This window comes from Crocuta crocuta, unplaced genomic scaffold (assembly GCF_008692635.1).
Source record: "Crocuta crocuta isolate KB4526 unplaced genomic scaffold, BGI_CrCroc_1.0 scaffold48, whole genome shotgun sequence".
Classification (NCBI taxonomy): Eukaryota; Metazoa; Chordata; class Mammalia; order Carnivora; family Hyaenidae; genus Crocuta; species Crocuta crocuta.
In genome coordinates this window covers 9,611,280-9,630,992 of record NW_027533089.1, presented here as the reverse complement: position 1 = coordinate 9,630,992, position 19,713 = coordinate 9,611,280, and the positions used below count along the sequence as shown (strand labels likewise).

Sequence of the window (19,713 nt, the reverse complement as noted above, 5' to 3'; positions counted from 1 at the left end):
TGTACATTCTTTGGTGAATTTTATGGTATGCGAAATGTATCTAGTTTTCTTTCTTTTTTTTTTTAAGATTGAATCATTTGTTGAGTCTCCTGGCAGGAATTGAAGAGGGGATATTTTTGAGCTGGTGGGTCGGGTGGGGGGAGGGCTCCTTGCCCTCCTCTCTTCCCTGTGCTGGCACCCTCACCACACCCTTCAGCAAACTAGAATCACAAGAGTAACATGATCTGGATTCCCACACAGGTTCTGATGATTGTATCCGACCTAAGGTTCTCAAAGCACTTACCTTCAAAAGCCAAAATTGAACAGGGCCCATCTTTTTCAATCACAGGATAAAAGTTAATGGATCTTAAGTTTTTCTTGAACATTAGTTACCTCTCTGCTCGCCTGTTCGTTCATGCTAGACAGATAGAAATGAATCTCTCTGACACGGGATACTAAAAGGGGTAAAGATCCACTTGGCAAATCCCAGTTTGAGGTTATGGACAGACCTGCCTTTACACAAAATTATGAGGCAGGTAAAGTTTGTCTTCAGAACTTTCCATTTTCTCTTTCTGCCTGTTTCTCTTGGAGGCTCAGCGCTCTGTCATACACCTTACATCTCCTTAGTAATCTGAGCTCCCTGTCAAATGGTGACTGGTCTTTGAAATTTATTTATTACAACCTCAGTTTAAAGCTTTAGTCCATAGACAGGCACACGAAGACACATGTATAAGGATATTTATTGTGTCATTTTAATAGTTTCCCAGCATAAATAATGTAGACAATTGCTAACGGGAGAAATATAGCACATCCATTAAAAAACTCCTCATGGAAGATTTACGTGACAGAGCAGAGTTGGGGGGGAGCCACCTCCTAAATTAAAGTGTAAACAGGTATGGTTATGGGTGGAAATTGGGATTTGAGCAGTGATTGGGAGCTATGTTGAGACTGATTTGGTGCCCTGAGTGATGCTTTTTCCCCCCACCCACATACGTGACCTTTGGAGGGATTATGAACAACTTTTAACATAATGTTGCTCAAATGCCACTTCTTGATACACATCTCTTACCCACTCAGTTAAGCTCTTTGGTCTCACTCATTTTTGAATTTCCATAACTTAGCAGACTGCCCGGCATATATCAGAGCTTCAATAATATATTTTAAACAAAATAATGAATGACTGAATCTGCTTCTTCCAGCAAAATTGATTATTCCACTCCCTATAGCCCCATAACACTTTGCTTATGTATCTTTTACGGCATTATGACTTTCTACCTTGTATAATAATTTATTTGTGTGACTGTCTGCTTCCCCACTGGAATGAAAGCCTTTTGTGGGCAGAGGCCACATAACACCAAGCATAGTGTTCTGTGCATAATAAGCATTCAATTAATATTTAATGCAGTTGGGCAAATAAACTTCTGAGGAACAAAAGTAATTATAATCCAGTTAATATGAGAAACAGATGTATGGATGCTAACGTCGATGCAGGAATATAAATAGGACTTTGTTTCCACAGTACTACAGGCCAACAGGGATATTCTGAGGTTTAAGAGATCTGATTTATGCAGATAGTGCCTAACAGCCAGAGGGTTCAATCAAAGCTTGCTCTTCCTCTCTCTTTCCCTCAGGTCTCCCCTCCAGCTAATGATCATTTTGACTTTCACACTATAAGGAAAACTGGTGCCTGGAAAAGGCAGAGGGTTATTTCAGTTCAAACAGCAAATCAACTCAGAATCAAGAATAGATCTGCCCTCTCAGCCACTCTGGCATGGATCTCTTGCACAAGCCCTGGCTTTGAGAATGTGGGGACATTCCCATATTTAGGACACAGATGATACACACAAAAGGAGAAGCTGCTTGCCAGTTTGATTTCTCTCCACACATTTGGAATCAGAGGAGGCTTCTCCACCTGAGATATCAGAACCCCCATACATACCTGTTTTATATCCCATATTCTCCTTAATGACTTGTGAGCATGTCACAGTCTCAGCTTTAGGTAGGGCACAATTATCTTTGTGTGGTGGGAGGAACTTCGAGGTATAAGCTATTTAATATTCTGGGAGCAATTGGTAGGAACTCAGCTGGGCCACAGAGTCTGGTTAATGATGCTCAACATGAAAGTCTGGATTGTCTGTTTCCAAGCTGTTATCCAGGCTGGCTAAATGATCCATCTGGCCTCTGGCCTGAACTCCAGGAGTAGCTGGAGTTGGGGGTCCAACCTACACAGCTATAGTCAGCTAGACTGGGATTTCTTCACCTAAGCTCTACTGACATTTGGGACTGGATAATTCTATCTGTTATGGGGGCTGTCTGTGCATAGTAGCATTTTTAGCAGCATCCATGGTCGCTATGCACGAAGTGCCCACAACACGACCCCTCCCCCAACCAGTTGTGACAACCCAAAATGTCTCTAGATATTGACAATGTCCCCTGAAGAGCAAACTTGTCCACAGTTGAGAACCTCTGACATAGACCCTGAGCTACTTGTTCATTATCCTCCAGGCCAGAGATAGATATTCACAAGCTCCTTGTATATCCAGCTCCCCAAGAGTGGGTCATGCCTTCTTTTGCTGGGCCTTAGCTTTGACTATTTCTTCCTTACTTGTCTGACAATGGCTAGTCTCCTGGTCATTTCACTCTGGCCTTGGGATGACCTCACTGTTTTCCTATTTCACCCCATGAACTTCTGGGCCAACAAAAATAATGCATGCCCTAATACTTGCAGCATTTATTCAATAAACTTTTATTACTATATGTTCTGCCTTGGTGGTTATATGCTAGGGTATGCTAGAGATTTTAGGGTTTAACAGTTAGATTTATGTCCAGTTGCTAATGACAGTGACTTGAAAAAGATAGAAGTTTGTCCCACATAAAAGTCAAGAGTGAGGCAAGCGAGAACTAGCATGGTGATTTTGCTCCATGAAATTGTTCTTCCAGGCCTGGCCTCTGTCCTAAGATCACTTCATGGCCCAAGAGAGCTGCTCACCATCCAGCCAGGAGGAAGAAAGAAGGAAGGGAGGAGAAAGCTAAATTAAGGAAGGTTCCTGGAGACTGCTATATCACACTTACATATCATTTGTCTGGCCTTAATTATCAGGCCATACCTATCTATCTACAAGGCAGGCTAAGGACATGTGGTCTTTATTCGAAGAGGCCATATGACCCACTTAGAAACTGGGGAGCAGAACAAATGTCCATAGGTTGACGAATGGATAGGGGCAGCTGGGTGGCTCAGTCAGTTAAGCTTCCAACTCTTGACCTTGGCTCAGGTCATGATCTCACAGATTGTGAGTTCAAGCCCCACATCAGGTTCTGAACTGACAGCACAGAGCCTGCCTCAGATTCTGCCTCCTCTCTCTGCCCTTCCCCCACCTGCTCTCTATTTCTCTCTCAAAATAAATAAAAATAAACTTTAAAAAAAGGAATATGAAGTTAAAAAATTGGTGAATGGATAAAGAAAGATGTGTGTTATGTATATATCTGTGTGTTTATTATATTTATATATATTTATATTTATTCAGCCACAAAAAGAATGAAATCTTGCCATTTGCAATGACAGAGATGGAGCTAGAGAGTATTATGCTAGGTGAAATAAGTCAGTCAGAGAAAGATAAATACCATTTGATTTCACTCATATGTGGAATTTAAGAAACAAAACAATGAGCAAAGGGGGGGAAATGGAAGAGAGAGAGAAAGACAAACCAAGAAACAGACTCTTAACTATAGAGAACAAACATGGTTACCAAAGGGGATGTGGGTGGGGGGATGGGTTACATAGGTGATGGGGATTAAGGAGGGCACCAGGTGAAGTATGGAAGTGCTAAATCACTATATTTTATACCTGAAATTAATATTAACATGCAGTGTAATATTAGTTTCAGGTATAAATAAAAATAAATTTAATTAATTTAATTAAAAACTTAAAAAAAACCCTGAGGAGCAGGGCATTACCATGTTTATTAGAGACAACTGGAAGTGTCTGTTGCATGGAGGGTACAAGGACTCTTAAAACACATACCTACCTTTGGGATGCTTCAGTTGAGTAGCAGAATTGGTTGTAGACACAACAAGCTCTAGTTTAACTTGACTAAACTTTTTACCTAAACGGAAAGGTATGATCCTAATACTGATACATTTATAAGGACTATAAACCAAATACTAACTAAACAAATGTGGATAAGGACACATATCGATATTTGTGCACTTGTGACTTTATGGTTCCTTAAATCTTGAAATTTTATTCTACAACAAACTTAAGTTTAGTGTTTGGAGAAGTTGCATCATGGGAAATGAATACAAGAAACCCAATCATCAGTATTTAAAATGTTGGAAATAGTATTAATTATGAGTCACTTGGTTGGTTCCATTTTTGTCTTCTAGTTGTGGGTGTCAAATTAACTGCCACTTTATTTTTAGCTCTGTGATGTGTCACTCAGTACACTTTCCCTGGCTGGTAGCATTGGCTGAACCACGTAAAAGATTGGCAGCATCAGTAGGATTGCCAAGTCTTGGTCAAAGATTGTCCCAAACTGGTAATTTGTTTTTTGGTACAAATTGACATGTCATCTTCCAGTGCCAAAAGTCATGATGATCAAACAGCGCTGGAACAGAGGCAGCTCTTACTCTTCCAGTTTCACATTTTTATAGTTCTTTGCCCTAGAGAACTCTATTCCAGAACAGTGCTCTTCTGATGGCCTCCATGGAGCATTGGCCCAATCTCAAGGTCTTGCCACATATCATAGAGTCAACATGGAGGGGGGGGGATTTCAGATCTGAACTCTCTGAGTAGGAAGCAGGAAGCCCAAACACAGATCAACAAATTTGTCTTGACTTTCTTAAGGGAACCTACATGAAGTAGAGTCCACAGAAAGCTGACCTCATTTTACTACTTTCTTGAAAGAAAACTGATAATAGAACTGATCCCAGTTCCTATTATCACTCATTTCTGGGATTGTTTAGGTAAATATAAAATCTGAAGGTAAAGAAGATGAAGTGATCTGGAGGGCTGATCCCTCGACCAGACAGAGGAGGTGGGCACCCCCACAGAACACAATATTTGGTAATGTGATGGCTTTTTTTAAAGGGGCCTAGAGAAAAAGAGACCTCAAAGGGCAGTCTTTCTTTGTACATGTAAGACAGAATCTCTAAGGTCACTTCTACACACCTTAATAGCAATCACCATCAGTAGTATCAACTTCCAACAGAAAGAGTGAAGGCATCCTTCCATATCTTTGCATGTATGTGTGTTACACACACACATATCCAGTTCTGTGAGGGAAAAGTATGTGTAAAGTGCCTACTACTGTGCCTAGTACATGATAGTAGGTGCTCGTAAGCAGAGCCATTGTCATTGCTATTATCCAATGAAAAGGGCACCACAAAGCCCTTTCTCCTGACCTGCAAATCCAACTCTGGGGTCATGCATACAGATTAGGAAAAAGTTGTACTTGTTTTCCAGGACCTAAGACCATCTCTTTCACGTTCTTGCAATACTTGTTGGCAAGTTCTTTTCACCAATCATCTTCCTTCTCCTTTCTCACTCTCAAATGCCTACTTTTTCTTCAGGGCCTAAGACAAATGCCAACTTTTCACTGTACCTACACCTCACTGCGTTCCCCATAGACATCTGCTTTCTCCTATGGGTCCCATAGCACTTTGCTTATACATGTAACATAGTTCTTACCATGCTGTAATTTACTTATGTGCCACCAACTCCAAAGACAGTAAGCTTCTCTGGGGTAAAAATGATTTTTTTTCTTTATTTCTGCATTTTCAATTATTAAAATGCTGCCTGACTGGCTAAATTGTACATCTATCCAATGGGATATTACTCACAGATAAAAAAAAAAATAAGCTACCAAGCCACAAAAAGACAAGGAGAAAATTTTTAAAAATATTTATATGAGAGAGGGGGACAGATGAGAAGGAGAGAGGCAAAGAGGGACACACGGAATCCAAAGCAGGTTTCAAGCTCTGAGCTGACAGCACAGAGCCCCATGTGGGGCTCAAACTCACGAACCATGAGATCATGACCTGAGCTGAAGTTGGATGCTCAACTGACTGAGCTACCCAGGCGCCCCAATAAGGAAAAATCTTAAATGCATATTGCTAAAGGAAATAGCCAGTCTAAACTGGATGCACATTGTATGACTCCAATTATAGGACATTCTGGAGAAGGCAAAACTGTAGAGACAAAAAGAGTGGTTGTCAGGGCTTCGGGATGGAGGGGTGCAGAAGTGAAGCACAGGTGACTTTTAGGGAGGTGAAACTCTTGTGTAGGATACTTTATTTTTTTTTAATATTTTTTTTCTAGGAGAGAGAGAGAGACAGCGTGAGCAGGGGAGGGTCAGAGAGAGAGGGAGATACAGACTCCAAAATTGGCTCCAGGCTCTGAGCTGGCAGTCAGCACAGAGCCCGACGTGGGGCTTGAACCCACGAACCGCGAAATCATGACCCAAGCGAAAGTCGGACGCTTAACCAACTAAGCCACCCAGGCACCCCTTGTGTAGGATACTTTAATGGTAGGTGCATATTATGCATTTATCAAAACCTGTAGAACTATATGACACAAAGAGTGAAGCTTAGTGTAGGAGAATGAACATAAAATTTTTTAGGTCATAGAACTCCAGGAAGAAAAGCAGACCATGATATCTCTAACTGTATTAACAATGTTCTGAAACAACCTCACTGAAGGAGATAGGGGGAAGTGGTGCTGACCTTAAGTGAAATGGGAAATGAATGGAATCTATCAAACTGAAAGCAAAAGAAATTGCATAAAAGAACACTATCTATTTGATAAAGTCGTTTTACTAGGGAGCATGGGGTAACAATACTGCTTTATGTGTATACTGGAAGAGGCAGTTGAGTAAAGAGATGGCAGGTGGTGGTAGCCAAGTATCTGCTTGGAATGAAAACTTCTAGATAAGCAAGAGCCGGAGGCTAGAATAATCCATGTGGTGATGGATTAGAGTTGAAGACATCAGTAGGATCTCAGGTTTAGGTAATATAGACACATATATTAGATGCATATTATGTATATGTGTGTATCTATATGTATAATAACTATACAAACATATATTTCTCTGATCTGTTAACTGAGAAGTCCTAAAAGAAATGACACCCCTAACATGAACACACCTAACACCCAGACCTTGGTTTTTAATATCATTCTCCAGGGAAAGGAATTAGGGCTCTTTGAAGAAATGACTGATTTGAGGACTGGGGCGGGAAATATAAAGGGTGAGCCTGGAGCATGTTGTAGTGCCAAAAAGTAAGGATATGATTTTAAAAAGGGGAAGACAAGCCAACTGCAAGAATTTCCAGTAACCAAAGGTGGAAAAATTTTGGCAAATAAATAGATAGATGAAAGTAATATTAGATAATAATCCAAAGAATAAAATAAATATGTATGTGTCAATACTGATATAATTAGATGAATTAATAAATGAAGGAAAAGAGATAAATTGTCCATGCAGAAGAATTTCAAATAATTTACATAGACTATCTGCCCTCAGGAAGAGGGAACATAAATGCCTTCTCCCTAAATGAAGGCTGCACATAATGACTTCCCCTCAAAGATTATGGAAAGGGAAGAAAAGAGAATGACCATACAGTGGAGAAACCTGACAAAAACTACATCAACCAGGTGATCAATGTCAACACCAGCAGTCATAAATCATGATGATAGTATAAACCCTTGATATGATGTGATGAAAATGGCACTTGGCCTCTGTGATTTTCCTTCCCAAATTCTGTAACTCCAATATAATCACGAGAAAACCTCAAGTTCCAATTGAAGGACATTCTACAAAATACATGACCAGTCTTCCTCAAAATTGTCAAGGGCATCAAAAACAATGGAAGTCAGAAAAATTGTCATAGTCAAAAGGAGCTTAAAGAGACCTGCAAACATAAGTGCAGTGTGGCATCCTAAATGAGATCTTAGTGTAGTAAAAAGACATTAGGTGAGAACTAAGAATATATGAATATACTATGAACTTTAGTCAATAATCATATACTAGTATTGGTTCATAGATTGTAACAAATGTACAATACAGATATAATATGGTAATAATAGGAGAAACTGGGTGTAGGGTATATGGCAATTCTATGGGTTATGTTGTCAATTTTTCTGTAAATCTAAAACTGTCCTAAAAAATAAAGTCACACCTTGGGGCACCTGGGTGACTCAGTCAGTTGAGTGTCCAACTCTTGATTTCAGCTCAGGTCATGGTCCCAGGGTTGTGGGATTGAACCCTGTGTCAGGCTCCAGGCTGAGTGTGGAACTTGTTTAAGATTCTTTCTCTTTTTGGGGGTGCCTGGGTAGCATAGTTGGTTAAGCGTCCAACTCTGGCTCAGGTCATGATCTTGTGGTTCTTAGGTTTGAGCCCTGTGTCAGGCTCTGTGCTAGCAGCTCAGAGCCTGGAGCCTGCTTAGGATTCTGTGCCTCTCTCACTCTCTTCCCCTCCCCCACTCACACTGACTCTCTCTCTCGAAGATAAATTTTTAAAAAAATGTTTAAAGATTCTCTTTCTCTCCTTCTGCCCCACTTCCCCACTCACGCTTTTTCTCTAAAATTTAATTTAATTTAAAAAACATAGTCACACCTGACCAAAGAAGATATGCAGATGGCAAATAAACATGAAAAGATGCTCTACATTGTATGTCATCGTAATATGAAAAGATCAACAATGAGATACATACCTATCATGATGGCCAAAATTCAAACATTGACAACACCAGATTCTGGCAAGGATTGGAACAACAGAAACTCTCATTCATTGCTAATGGGAATGCAAAATAGTACAGCCACTTTGGAAGACAGTTTGGCATATACTGTTAAGCTCTTAACATACTCTTATATGATCCAGCAATCATGGTCCTTCGTATTTACCCAAAGGAGTTTAAAATGTATGTCCACACAAAAGTATGAACATATATATTTATAGCAGCTTTATTCACAATTGCCAAAACTTGGAAGGAACCAAGATGTCCTTCAGTAGGTGAATGTATACATAAACTGTGGTACATTTAAACAATGGGACATTATTCAGCACTAAAGAGAAATGAGCTATGAAAAGACATGGAAGAACTTTAAATACACATTACTAGTGAAAGAAGACCATCTGAAAAAGCTACATACTCTATGATTTCAACTATCTGACCTTCTGGAAAACATTTGTCCAAACCCACAAAATCTATAACATCAAGAGTGAATCATAATGTGAACTATGGATTTTGGATTATAATGTTGTGTCAATAGATTCATCAGTTGTAAGAAATGTTGTCTCTTGGGGATGTTGATAAAACTTTTCTAAAAGTCTTAAATACATATGTACATAGTCTATTTTAAAATTTTTCCTGGCATATAACTTTTTTTTACCATTAAAGGAACTTAATCCCAGAGAAGTTAGTTTTCCCAAGTTAGCAAAAATATAAATTATTGTAAACTTAAATATAAAGGTGATCTTTATTGTGATTATAGTGATTTGTTTTAATTTCTTTACCAAACATTTATATTATGCTTATTGTGTGATAGGCACTATTAGCTAAGTTAATTAGCTAAGTTAATTATAACAATGTCATGAATAGAGTACTATTATTATTTCCATTTTACAGATAGGAAACTGAAACCTGGAAAGATTAAGGTCATTTGCCTGCCCAGGCTCAAATAAGTGGAAAGCAGCTGGTGTTTCAATTGTGGCAGTGTAGCTCCAGAGATTAAGTGTTAACCACTATACTATGTGGCCACTGTTATTCAAAGAAAACTTTAAAAAATAGTTTTAAGTAAAAAATTTCCCCATTATTTACAACATCAAAAGTTGTTGAAAACAGTTCAGACTTTGCATACTATTATGACTGACCACTAGGGGGTGTCAAAACTCTTACAAACTTGCCAAATGACTGGTCATAGTTTCTCATTTGGATCTTTAATCATTTGGATTAAACAATGGGATATTATTCAGCACTAAAGAGAAATGAGCTATGAAAAACCCATAAATAAACAAAAAGTATACAAATAAAATTAGCACAAAGATGTTTGAGTGTCATAAAGTTTTTCACTTGCCTTTAAAAAAAATTTTTTTTGAATGTTATTTTTGAAGAAGAGAGAGAACGTGAGCAGAGGAGAAGCGGAAAGAAAGGGAGACACAGAATCCAAAGCAGTCTGAGCTGTTAGCACAGAGCCCTTCATGGGGCTGGAACCCACAAACTGTGAGATCATGACCTGAGCCAAAGTCAGACACATAACCGACTGAGCCACCCAGGCGCACCTTCACTTGCCTTTTAAATTATCCATATCCTGCAAATTTTCCATACTATACATTTAACTTCATTATATACTATTTCATTTTCAAGTTGTTTCATTTGCTTATCTTGTGCCCACAACTAAGATGCAAGCTCCTTGTCAGTAGGGAAGACTATATTGTACTTATTATTTTATTTTATTTTATTTTTTTAATGTGTTATTTATTTCTGAGAGAGATAGAGAGAGAGAGAGCGTGAGCAGGGGAGGGTCAGAGAGAGAGAGGGAGACACAGAATCCGAAACAGTCTCCAGATTCTGAGCTGGCTGTCAGCACAGAGCCCAACGCGGGGCTCAAACCCACCAGTCATTGATCATGAGATCAATAATTACCGTGCCCCTGTAATTATTATTTTAAAAAATCATATAGCATCTGACACAATTAGGCACTTTATAAATACCACTTGGTAATTGGTTTGAATGCATAAATACCTTATTTTACATAAAAATGTGTTCTTGGGGCCAGCATAAGACACTTTAAAATTTAGTACAAAACCCAGATTTTAAGACAGTCCAATAATGAATCCTTTTTTTCAACATTTATTTATTTTTGAGAGACAGAGTACAGGCAGGGGAGGAACAAAGAAAGAGGAAGACACAGAATCTGAAGCAAGCTCCAGGCTCTGGACTGTCAGCACAGAGCCCTACATGGGGCTTGAACCCATGCACCTAGATATCATGACCTGGGCTGAAGTTGGAGGCTTAACTGACTGAGCTACTCAGGAGCCCTGTGAATCCTTTTAAGTTAAGTCAGGAAGCACTCCATAATTTAGCCTAGTATAAATCTCTATTTTCAAATGTGGTTTGGCTTAAAGCAGAAAGTACCTGGGTATTGTTGGCTGAAAAAAATCCATTTCCAGGGACACCTGGGTGGCTCGGTCATTTAAGCAACCAACTTTAACTCAGGTCATGATCTCAAGGTTTGTGAGTTGGAACCCCGCATCGGGCTCTGTGCTGACAGCTCAGAGACTGGAACCTGCTTCATATTCTGTCTCTCTGCCCCTCTCCCACTCACCCTGTGTCTCTTTCAAAAATAAATAATAAGAGTGCCTGGGTGGCTCAGTCAGCTAAGCGTCTGATTTCAGCTCAGGTCATGACCTCACAGTTCATGGGTTCAAGCCCCATGTCGGGCTCTGTGCTGACAGCTAGCTCGGAGCCTAGAGGCTGTTTCGGATTCTGTGTCTCCCCCTCTCAGTGACCCTCCCCTGCTCGCGCTGTCTCTCTCTATCTCTCTCAGAAATAAATAAAACGTTAAAAATGTTTTTTAAAAACATTTTTTTAATTTAAGAAAAAGAAAAAATCCATTTCTGTATCTTATGCAAGGTTTTTAAAAGTCTTTTTAAAGGTTTAAAAGGTTTTTAAACTGCCCTCTATCCTTGCTGCAGTTAATGGTAAAAAACTAGGGGACAAAAGAGGCTGGGTGGTCAAGTGGTCAAGAGGCTCCTGAGGCAGCAAAGACCTAAGATTCCTGTCCTGCTCTTCATCACTCACTGGCTGGGCAAACCACTTGAACTTTCTGGGCTCCGTATCCTCATTCATAAAATGTTAGAGTTAAATAAGATGAGCTCTCTGAAGGTCAGCATTCAGTTTCCCAGGTAGATCATAGACAAGCCTTCACAGATGCTCCCACCAGACCGTGACACAGCACCTGTATTCTTTACCTTTGTTAGATGCCATTGACATAGGAATAGTTTGCAATGATGTAGTCATTGTCTACAAAGTGTTTAATATTTCTGTGATCCTCCCTGGGCATCCTAGACGCTATATAAAGATAAGGGCAGGTTCCATCCTTATGTTCTGGTTTCAAAGAGCAAAGATGTTAAGGGACTAGTAGATGAAATGGCAGTTCCTGAACCTAACCTTTTACTTCTCTCCAAAACTAACTTACAGAAGACACTCAGAAATTTTTTGTGACAAATAATTATAAACATTTAAAGAGTATAAGATTAATCAGATATTTCATGTTTCCACCAAGGAACACTGTGGTTCATTTAACTTTGAATCCATCATAGGCAGAGAGGTTTGGGGACCATTTGGGAGGGGTTTATGAGCTGTAAATTGAGTGCACGGAGAGCAATTAAGCACATAAATTGGAGCAATGTGTAAATTTAACAGCTGGTAAGTGTTGTCAGTTGCAAGCTACAGACCACCTGCTTGGCAGAATCTGCATACAAACTGAAGAAAATAGATTGAACAGCAGAAAGTAGAATCTGGATTTGGTAATTTGGAGTATAAATTCAGATTATACATACAGCTGGAGTATCTTTAAGATTAATGCAGAAGTACAATGTCTCCTCTAGGGATGCTTGACTGGACAAAGATTTGTTAGGCTATTTAAAGTATGCTTCAATTACAGTTTAATTACTCTTTCAGTTAATAGCTTGGGATTGTTTCAAGAGAATCTGACCTTGGAGACTGATGTCTATTTATCTTATCATTTTCTGGTGCTAAAAAGAATGATTGTACCAAAGACCTAGAAGCTTCTAGTTAAATAACATGGTATTTATAAAATGTATTAAAACAATGTTTTCACCATGTTCCCAAGATCCTCTCTTAGGACTTGCCAAGACGAAAGAAAAAGAGTTTCTGAGACACTGGTCTCCCAGCTTCCTATCACCAACCAACTTCTCAGTGAAGTAGATGTTTTAAGTCTCCGTAAGTATTAACAACTGTTGAAGGAAATATGATCAGGGGATTTGAATACTTTTTAAAGATTTTACTTTAAGTAATCTCTACACCTAATGTGGGGCTCAGACTTACAACCTTGAGATCAAGAGGCACATGCTCCACTGACTGAGCCATCCAGGAGCCCCATGGATTTATACTAATATTTATTACTTTTCTTTTTTCACATCAAAATCGACTTATCCTAGATCTACTGCTCTTTGAATCTTTTAATACAGAGTTTTTTGTAATTTCTGATAAACCAAGAGACATAAAAATTAACTATTCTGTTAATTGAAAAAGGGGAATTTTGAAGTCTGAAGATTTTTAAAAATGTTTACAGTTTATTTATTTTTGAGAGAGAGAGAGGGAAAGAGAGCATGCATGGAGGGGAGGAACAGAGACAGAGGGAGACACAGAATTCAAAACAGTCTCCAGGCTCTGAGCTGTCAGCACAGAGCCTGACGCAGGGCTCAAACTCACAAACAGCGAGATCGTGATCTGAGCTAGAGTTGGACACTTAACCAACTGAGCCACCCAGGCACTCTGAAAAGCCTGAAGATTTTAAAAGGGCAGCTGTAATTTTTTTTCCCCTTAAACTGCTTACCTTTGTCCTATAATAGATGAGATCCGGAAACACATACACAGTCCTTCATGCATTCATAAACTTATTCAACTAATATATACTTAGCACTCACTATATGTCAGGCACAGTGTCAGAAGTTAATGATACAAGGATGAACAAGACTGTTCCTGACCCTCAACAAACTTCCATGGCAAGCAGGAGAGACAGAAGCAGAAATAACTGCAACAAAGTAATAGTCTAATTATTTGAGCACTTACTCAATGAAAGGCACTTTGCTAGAAGATTTATATACGATGTGTCATCTAACCCTACCACCAACCCCAAGAGGTCAGTGTACATCTGAGACTAAGGCTTTAGAGTTACCTTGCTGGTTTCTCACTCATTGGTATATTTAAATCCTCTGCCTGAAATTTTCTACCTGCCATCATCTAATTCCTGTTTGTCCTTCAAAAACCTTTCCTTGACCTAAAGAAGGGTCAATGCTTTGTCCAGTGCTCCCTGGACATATCTCTAGCCATAAATTTGTCTCTCTAAATTTTAATTTAATGTTTGAATCCTCAACTAGATTATATTAGGATTGAATTTCTTCCAGGTGAGCACAGCTTTGTCATCTTTGTACTCCTGGGACGTGGCTCAATGCCTTTCATGTAATTTATATTCAATAAAAGCTATTTGACTGAATGAAACATGGCAGTGTCAGAAGTTGACCCTATGTCTGCCTGGCTCTAAAACACTGGCCCTTTTCACTCTAATTTGCTTCTCAGTCTCATGAGATAAGTGCAATTGTAGATAAGTGTGCAAAATATGGGAGCATATAAGAGAGAAAGCCATGAGCTGGGTGGGGGGGGGAGGGGAACGGTAACAGAGAAGGTGATATTAGGCTGGGTTTTGAAGAATGTGTTGTTATTTGTCAACTTGAGAAAGCCTCAAAGGTGTCCCAGCTGGAGAAACAGTTCACACAATGGCATGAGAGAGCAAGGTGTATTTAATGAGCAGAATGATTCTGTATTGATAAAGTATGAGGCTGAAGAGATGAATGACAGTAGATGGAACAGGAAAACTAGGGCTACTGGAATGTGAAGGGCATGGTATGCCATTCTAAGTAAGAAATGTGGCCACTGATGGTTTTTAAAAAGAGAAGGTCCCACTTGATAGAGAGGAGATGGAGTCAGAATGCTTAGGCTCAAGTGGCACCTGGATAGCTCAGTTGGTTAAGCATCTGACTCTTGATCTCAGTTCAGGTATTGATCTCATGGTTGAAAGTTCAAGTCTTGCACTGGGTTCTATGCTGGGCATGAAGCCTATTAAATAAAATAAAGCAAAGCAAAAAAAAAAATCAGGTTGACCTAATTTTGTCATCCACTACGTGATCTTAGGGGCTCCCATGTCCTCAATTTCCCAAGTGAAAATTATAACCACCTTAGAGTTGTTATGAGATTCAAATAAGATATGTAACTGAAAGAGCTTTATAAACTCTAAAGGTAACTACTATGTTAGTTATTATTAACTTAGTATATGTATTAGCTTGTTAGAGTTGCCATAACAAATACCACATCAGGGGGGCTTAAACAACAGAATTTCTGTCTTCTCACATTTCTAGAGGCTACAAGTCCCAGATTAAGATGCTAACAGAGTTGATTTCATTCTGTGGCCTCTCCCTTTGGTTTGTAGATGGCTATCTTCTCACTGTGTCTTAATATGGCTTTCTCTCTGTGCATGTCTGTGTCCTAATCTCTTTTTATAAGAACATCAGTCTTATTGGATTAGGGCCATCGTAATGACCTCATTTTACTTTAATTACCTCTTTTATTTATTTTTTTTTAATGTTTTATTTATTTCTAAGAGAGAGAGAGAGAGAGACAGCATGAGCAGGGGAGGGTCAGAGAGAGAGGGAGTCACAGACTCTGAAACAGGCTCCAGACTCTGAGCTGGCAGTCAGCACAGAGCCCGACGCGGGGCTCGAACCCATGAACCGCGAGATCATGACCCAAGCGAAAGTCGGATGCCCAACCAACTAAGCCACCCAGGCGCCCCTTTAATTACCTCTTTAAAAGGTTTCTTAAAGCTGGAGCTTAGGATTTCAACACATCAGTTTTGCAGATGACACAATTCAGCCCATAACAGCACATAAGAAAAAATGTTAACTCCGTAATGTCTACTCAGGTAATGCCAAAGGTGAAATGGAAAACCCAAGTTGTTTTCTGACTATACCATTCAAACAGAAAATGGAGCCATGGACCTATTCCCACATCTTCTTCCCTATGAAATGGATCCCCTGGTCAGAGGCTATGTTGAGTGGGATTTCCTGCCTGTGAATCAAGCTTCCCATAAGCCTTCAGAAAATGGTGCTGGTTGTGACTCTGAACAGGAAAGGCAAACCCGTACTTGGAATAACTGCTGTTACCTGTGATGATGAATGACTGGCTCTTTCAGAATAGAAAAGACACTTAAGTTGGTCTCTGAAGAATAGTTCCATATGCAGACCCCAGTATTGGTCTATGTTGCTGACATTCAGAGGTAGCAATAGTTAGACTGGCCCTAGAAAGTGGAGGTCCATGCTTTTGGGCCTATTCATAGCCTCCATCTCTGCCACCATAGACAGTCCATTTCATGTTCCCGACATGCCTGTTCCAAGATTGACAATGGTAATGCTGGCTAACATCAACTACTAGCTGAGAAGTTTTGTTTACTTTGTTCAGCACTTGTGTTAGATGCCTGCAGCAGGCATTAACAGATGAATCAAAAATCCCCACACTCACTGTCTATTCCCTATGACTTGCCACATGCTCTTCTCTTTGCCTCTAATCTTCTAGTCCTTTTCTTTATATATTCCTGACTAGATGGTCAGGCCATGGGCCACTGCCAAGGGTCTGTATATATTCGTACCTCAGATCATATTTCCTTCCACACTACCCCATGGGGTGTGGGGTGAATTATCAATTGGTAAATTTTGAAGAAGATGAGCATGCTCTTTCCTTGATTCTCTTTGAAATCTACCCTTCTGCTGAGAATGTACATTCTGGGCTGTTCCTCTATGCTGTGAATTTTACAGGGATAGCATAGGGTCTCTCAGTTCTGCCTTGAGTGGGTAAGGCAGTTTGTCCAGTTCTGCTGCTGAACTACATACTCCAGTCAGCCTTTGTCCGTAATTGAGGTGATATTTTGATCTCTAACTTCTTGCACCTTTCTCTTACTTAGCTTCGGGCTCTAGAAAACGTTACTGATTATGCAACTGAAACCCCAACAGAAAGTATCAAAGCTAAGGTTTTGGCAAGCAAATGGGCAGTGCTTCCTTACTCTAACATCTAGAGGCAAGTACTTCCCTGGGCCCAGGGAATTACAGGAATGTTTGATGTCATGGTGGACACAAGGGCCAAAGAAGCTCAAAAAAGTACTATCCCTTGACAGAAAGTTATGAGTGATAATGGGGTCTGGGTAAGATGCAGGCAGGTGCAGTGTGGGTGCCTCATCTTCTTAGGCCCCTGCAGGCCTCTTTTCTAGGAGGCTGAAATGAAAAGAGCCTAGGCCAGTCTCCTGTAGCAACCCAGATTCTTTAAACTCATAGTTCATTTGGATCACATCATGGAGAGAACTATGCAAGAATCAGAGTGAAAATATTTTTTTTCTAATTCTCTTTGAAAAACCAAATATTTTTCTTTTTTAAAAAAATATTTTTAATGTTTTATTTATTTCTGAGAGAGAGAGAGAGAGAGAGCATGAGCAGGGGAGGTTCAGAGAGAGAGAGAGACACACACACACACACACAGAATCCAAAATGGGCTCCAGGTTCTGAGCTAACTGTCAGAACAGAGCCCGATGCGGAGCTCGAACCCATGAACTGTGAGATCTTGACCTGAGCGGAAGTCGGACGCTTAACCGACTGAGCCACCCAGGTGCCCCTAAATATTTTTCTTTATATGCATTTTTGTTGATGGTTACAGAAAGATCCTTTCTATACATTCAATTCTATACAAATATTAACTGCCTATCGCATTTGAAGTGTTTACTAGGCAATAGAGAGAGAGAGAGAGAGAAATATGCAGTTAAGCTTCTCACATTTCTTACAAGTATTTCTTTAATGACTAGTAGGGAATAAATAACGTTTTTTGTTTTCAAAGCAATGTTAAAACACTTTTGCTCGAGGTAGTAATTTTTAGGAAAGAAGAAGTTCACATGTAAGTGTGGGAACCAGAGCACTTGTTTTCACCACAAAATGCAAGTGACTTGTGTTTTTGTTCTAAATAAAAGAAACAGAATGCATTTGATGTTTACTCTCTTAATTTTCCCAGTACCAACAGTTTCCCCACATCTGGCATTTTGGTGGCCACACCTGGGGCATCATAAAACTGAAAACAGATGTCTGGGCTCCTAGAAAGCAGAAGTAAGTGTCAGATTCAATCAGAGAAGCAATGGGAAAATCATAGGGCGAAGCCTGTGTTTAACCACAAGGTGCCAAATTTGATCAAGGGATGCTGCAGACTAAGTAAGAGAAGCCACAGATGAATAGGTAGGAAACAAGGACAGGCAGAGGAGAAAGGAGATGGAGGTAAGAGATAAGAAAGCAGATCTAGATCAATCCAGTGTACTTTGGCTGAATGGGGGTGCTTTGGGGTTTGAGCTGCTCTGAGTGAGCCCATTGCCAGCATTGTTCCTCTCATATCCCTGCACCGCCCAGTGTTTGACACCTGTAACATGCATGCATTCCTAGGCCAAATACTATGGCAGTTAAAGCCTGAACTTTGTCAGGAAACCTGGCGTCAAGGCTCAGCTCCATTATTTACCACTGTGTGACCATTAACTTAACAATTAACAACAGCTCTGACTTTTAGTTTCTTTATAAAATGGAGCTAATAGGAGATTCTTTCTCATAGAAATTGGGATGACGATTATATGAGATAACATATTACAGAGTTCTCAGTACCATGACTGGCACAGAATGAGTTCCAAAAAACTCATTATTAACCTAGGTTAATTACCTGAGCTCTGGAAAGATGTGTGGAAGTGTCTTTGTTTACTTCTCACCTTCACCAAAGCCATTCTCTTTCCATCTATTTTATATATTTGTCTTCTGTCAATATTTTATTCAAGTGGAGCTATGCTTTGAAAAATCCCTTTGGCGGGAGTGAGGTAGGGGAGGGGACACACCCGGCTGGCTCCATCTGTTGAGCATGTGACTTGGAATCTCAGGGTCATGAGCTCAAGTCCCATGTTGGGCATGGAGCCTACTTTAAAAAAATAATTAACAAATTAAAATTAAAAAAAAAAAAACTGGGGCGACTGGCTGGCTCAGTTGGAAGAGCATGTGACTCTTAATCTCAGGCTTGTGAGTTCAAGCTCCATACTGAGTGAAGAGATTACTTAAATAAAACTTAAAAATAAGGGGTGCCTGGGTGGCTCAGTCAAATAAGTGTCCAACTTTGACTCAGGTCATAATTTCATGGTTCATGGGTTCAAGCACCACATTGGGCTTTTTGCTGATAGCTAAGAGCCTGGAGCCTGCTCCTGATTCTGTGTCTCCCTCTCTCTCTGCTCCTCCCCTGCTCCTACTCTGTCTCTGACTCTGCCTCTCTCTTTCTCAAAAATAAATAAACATTAAGCGTTTAAAAAAACTTAAAAGTAAAATAAAATAAAATCATGATCTAAATCATTGCTATAAACCTTGAGTTACACAACTCAAAGTACTGGCCAGGGATACTCTACTAGAAAATTCCCTCCAGGGGTGCCTGAGTGGCTCAGTCGGTTAAGCGTCCGACTTCAGCCCAGGTCATGATCTCACGGCTTTTGGGGTCGAGCCCCGCCTCAGGCTCTGTGCTGACAGCTAGCTCAGAGCCTGCAGCCTGCTTCGGATTCTGTGTCTCCCCCTCTCTCTGACCTTCCCCTGCTCTCTCTCTTTCTCTCTCAGAAATAAATAAAAAACATTAAAAAAAAAAAAAGAAGAAGAAGAAAATTCCCTCCAGACTGGTAGAGAATACCTTTTGGGTACAAATGTCCCGTCATCTATGAAGACACTTGTAATACCATCATGCTGCCTACACTTAACATCTTAAAGGGGACAACGGCAAATCTTTGTCAGCTGCTCTGCTCTAATCAAGAAACATTGCAGCAATAACATTTCCTTGATCTTTCAGCCTGGTTGATATAAAAAGAAGCAACATTTCCCCAGTGCAGCTTCCCAGTTC

The 19,713-nt window shown here is 39.9% G+C and overlaps 1 long non-coding RNA gene across 1 annotated transcript in view; it reads left to right on the top strand.

The window, feature by feature from the left end:
- The window catches only part of LOC144216723 (uncharacterized), a 69,115-nt gene that overhangs the window by 30,877 nt on the left and 18,525 nt on the right, over positions 1-19,713 (top strand). Inside the window, exon 2 of the long non-coding RNA XR_013330726.1 lies at positions 12,830-12,939. This is a non-coding gene — a long non-coding RNA (uncharacterized LOC144216723). The remainder of the gene's footprint in view (positions 1-12,829; positions 12,940-19,713) is intronic.